This window comes from Eurypyga helias, unplaced genomic scaffold (genome assembly GCF_000690775.1).
Source record: "Eurypyga helias isolate BGI_N326 unplaced genomic scaffold, ASM69077v1 scaffold413, whole genome shotgun sequence".
Lineage (NCBI taxonomy): Eukaryota > Metazoa > Chordata > Aves > Eurypygiformes > Eurypygidae > Eurypyga > Eurypyga helias.
The window spans coordinates 37,743-42,316 of record NW_010238973.1 but is presented as its reverse complement, the minus strand read 5'-3'; positions in this window follow the sequence as shown (position 1 = coordinate 42,316).

The window sequence follows — 4,574 nt, the reverse complement described above, 5'->3', positions numbered from 1 at the left end:
TGGTTTTAAATATTTTTAAAGTATTGAAGATAGGATTTGAGAATAATACTGTGTTCAAATGGATCCAAGAATCTCCTTCAGTTTCTACCTTAGTGTTTGGTCCTCTTCGCTTCTATCTCTCAACTTCGTCAAAATTAACTCCTAAGCAGTGAAACCTTGTGCCTAAGTTTCAAGGTAACTCTGCAATGCTTTTATGACGCAGCATTCTGCTTTTGGAAATAGTTCCGTGTTTTTTTTTTAGGAATGGATACCCAGTGTCCACCTATGAAGTTCAGAAATCTGTTCATCTGGTAAAGCTCATTTTTTAAAGGAAAGATCTTACTACGAATCCAGCTGCTTTCCCAAGGGCCTAATTATGAAGCAATTGGTCTTACCAGGCCTGAGGGCACTTTATTTTTAGTAAGCATAATGATGCTACATGCTGGCAAGTTCAGGAGCATTTTGCAGGAAGAACTGTGTTTGAACTCTTTCTATAGCACCTACTTAGAGTCTTAATAATAAAACTTTCAGTATCAAATATATGGAGGAATTCTTTTATCTACAGATTCATTGAGTGATGTTTTCTTTACAAAATAATAAGAGACAAATAGTGCTTGCTGTGTACACTTATTATTTAGTATTTTTAAAGGGTATTTTTCACTAGCTAAAATAGAGACATGCTAGAAGACTTACACTTTACATGACGTGATCATCAGGTTTGCACACAATAGTCCTGGAATACAAAAGCCATAGTGCATAAATGATTTCTTTCTTCTGTAGGCAAGTTTGAAATTGCAAAAGTCACACCAAATATTTCTGATGAATAGAAAATATCCTGGCTGGCATTCTGCCTTACGTGGGGTAGTTGCAACGTCCAAGTAAAGAACTGTTTAACTAAATATTCAAATATTAAAATAATCCTGCATAATTAAGAAACACATTTCAGTTTAATGTGACTGTCCTTCTCCACTTATAAGAGTGATCTTAATTTCCTACAGGTATCTCCAGTATTAAAACCACCACATAAGCTTTAATTTATCTGTCTTAAAATTAATACATTATTTCTCTTAACTTGTCTAAGTATCCTCCATATTCACTTAAATAATTTAAGACATTAAGGTACATTTATGAATGCTATTTGCATGAATGAAAATGCTTCATCTTGGCATAATCAGGTATATGAGGGGCCAGCCATATACTGTCACGATTGTGCTGTGTATTCTCTAGATCTGACACAATACTGGACTGTTTAAATGGAAATAGGCTAGGCTGGTGAAAAGTGCAATCAATTTTCTCCAGTCCCTCAGAGGGACTAAAATTTAGAATGTGGGAAAACTTGACACAATAAAACAAAGGATTTAAGTATTAATGTTGGGTTTTACAAAACACAGTATCGGGGAGACCTGTATGCTGCAACAGGGCATGCTCTAAGCCATGGTTCCTGTCCAGCCACTACGTCTGGGCTTGCTCCCCAGTATGGAGAAGGGAGCCTCAAAGGAAGACACCCTTCTGGGAATGCCTAAAAAAAAGTCAAGATAAGGCCAGGGTTCACACACAAACTAACACCTTGGGAATCACTCTCAGGACCTGCAAATTGAACATAGGCTCTATGGCTCCCAAGCAGCTTGAGAGAAATAGAGCGGGACACTTAGAAACAATTGTGTGCTTTTCAGATTACAGTGGAAGAAGAGAGACAAAAGAGAAAAAGAGAAGGAAATATATACATACATGGTATTCCTGAAGAAGAAATTATATACAGAAGCTGAAGTCCTAGGCTCTGTAGAGGATTCTTGGGTGACAAATTGCCTAAAGCAGGGGACCATGCACAGATGTTTTAGTGCTTTGTGCAGGTCTGCATGTTTACAAATTAAAGAATAACACTTCTGGAGCCTGCATGTCTGCTTCATTTGCACATCCCCCTAAAGACAGAAAGTGTAAATCCTCCACAAGGCTACAGAAAGGCTATGCTTAAAGTAATGGGAAGTCTTAAAATATCCTGTAGCTCTTGGGTGGTGATACACCAGATCTGCAGGGAAAATCTAAGGAATCTTTTGTGGTCCTTTTTTTTTTTTAACTTAACCCAAGAACACTCCTGAGTGCTCAAAAAAAATAGGTGCTCAGCTTTGTCTTGCCTTCATACTGGAGTGAGACACACTTGTGTTCCAGCAAGTAAGTCCACGCACAGCCAGAGCTTAAGGAGAAAGTCTACCAGGCTGGGTGGCACCACGGAGAGGGAAAGCTTCTGGGCAATTAAATTTTCTTCTGTTACCCATTTTCTTCCATTACACATTCAAACCCCATTGACATTAAACTAAAAGGAAGAGGTAATGCCTAGTACACTGGTAATCCCCAAAACTGCACCTATCTTAAAAAAGGCATATTACGGTATTTTATGCATATAACCTTGCTCATGTAAGAGTATCAGTTAGATATTTTAATTGCATTTCATAATAATCTTCATTCTTCAGGTGCCTAAGCCAAAGCTAAAAGAATTTGAAACCTTCTAAATAAGGTCATGTAGTTGCACTGAACTTAAAAGGTGAAAACTGCAGAAGTGATGCAAAGAAGACAGAAATAGTGGCCATAGATTTTACAAGAAAACTTAGAGAATATTGTTTTTAACTTAGGACACACAGCCTGGAAAACATCAGAATACTCTGAGCTCTTGACTCCTATCTTGCAATATTCTTTAGTCATTATAGCACCAGTAGTAAGCTTAAGAACATATATATGAATATGTACAAAAAACAGGTCTCGAGAAGGGATAGTTACGGCATTGAGAAAGGACTGTTATTTTCTGTAAAATGAATACTGATTTCTGCAACTTAAAGAACCAGTATGAAAATGTAAAGTGGTATTTTTAGAAAATACGAGTTTAAAATTAGGTTCCTAAAAGCATTATATCACAACCTCAACACCAACATTTTCCAGAAATGGTATCAGTCTTGATTGCAGAATAGTCCAGATATGCCACCTTTTTTTAGTCTCAGGTCTTCACAATGAGCAAACATTAAGGCAAATGTAGCCAGCTTGTAGGTGTATAAAAATAGAAAATTAGGGTCTGACATATTAACTGTATCATTCAGGAAAAAAAAAAAAAATTAGTAACATCATTCAGTGTAAAGTAAGTGAAATAATGGTGCCAGGTGCCAGGAATAATAGCCAATGAGAAAGGTAAAAGACTGTTAAAGGACTCTGTGGCATGTGTGTGGCACCAGTCAGAGAAAGAGAGAATGTCAGTTTAGCCAAATACTGAATCCAAAGAGAAGACAGAAATCACATAACAAAGTTGTGAATTCTAACTATAAAATTAACCTCTGGAATTATACTGTCTCATTCAATAAATATTCAATAAACTTTCAATTATAATTCTGAACAACTAAGATGTATATAGCAGAGAAATTTGGGCATCTGACAATACTTCATTGTTGAGAACATTTAGGACTCTGCTCAGACATGGAAAGTGGGACTCAGCACTTCACAGAAAGGGAAGATTAGTGTTAGGGGAAAATCTGCAGGGATGAATACTGCACTGACCAGAGAAAGGACAAAGACACTAACACCTACAAGAGCAGGCCTGGTTCTGCTCTGTTTGGCTTGTCATTACCCAGACCGCATATACAGCCACCCAGCCAGTGCATGCATGGCCAGAAAAGCAGCCACCGTGCATGCTGCCTTTACTCCACACAGTAGTTAAAGGGCGAGGGAGGGAAATAGGGTTGTTTCAGGAAGGAAACTCAGGGGAAAACAGCCAAGAAAGCAGGCCTGCACTGGCAAAAGGACAAAACAAGAAAAATATTTGAACTGATCCTATGTCAAAGACATATTACTTGGAGGGAGAAACAGAAGCTGCAGGAATCTTAAGCAGGGAAGATTTCGGTCTGCAGGGCTAAGTTTTAAATGCCAGCATCCATGGCTGCCGCATATCTAAATAGCTTATATGATAAGGAGACAGTTTATCTGGAATATTGTTTCCCAGAACTTGGCTCATAAACAACAGGAATGTACAGAGGAAAACAGGTCAACAGAAAGACCCAGTCAGGCCAACCAGTATACGTCTTACCCAAAGTAACTGCTTGCAAAATTTACTGACATCTTCCCTCTCCCATTACTTCTCCTCCTGGAGTCCATGTTTCTATTTGCATGTCCACAGACACTAACTTACCAAGCATCTGCATCTACATTGCTTTGATTTGTACACACTGATTAACAGCATTTTTTTCTCCCATTCTTCAATACCAAGTCAAATATAATCAGCTCAGTTAGTCAGCAGCACAAATTTCCAAATCTACTGCCAGGTCTCAATTCTCTCACATCCTCTCCCTTCTGTGATTACCCCATGTGTGTCCCTCTTGATCTTTTCATCAAGGTTCTGTGTAAGCAGAGTCTTTCTAAAGTTTCACTCCCTAAAAGACAGATTCTTCCAGATTGCTAGGACTGTCACCCAGGCTTGTATCACCATGCATCTCAATTACTGCAATATTCTCCCTCAGTCTGGACAATGTAATCTGTCATCTTTGGCATCCATTCAGAATGCTCCTGTGAAGTTCATTTTCTGGGCCCCTCATCTGCCTGTGTCATTCTTACCTATGCAT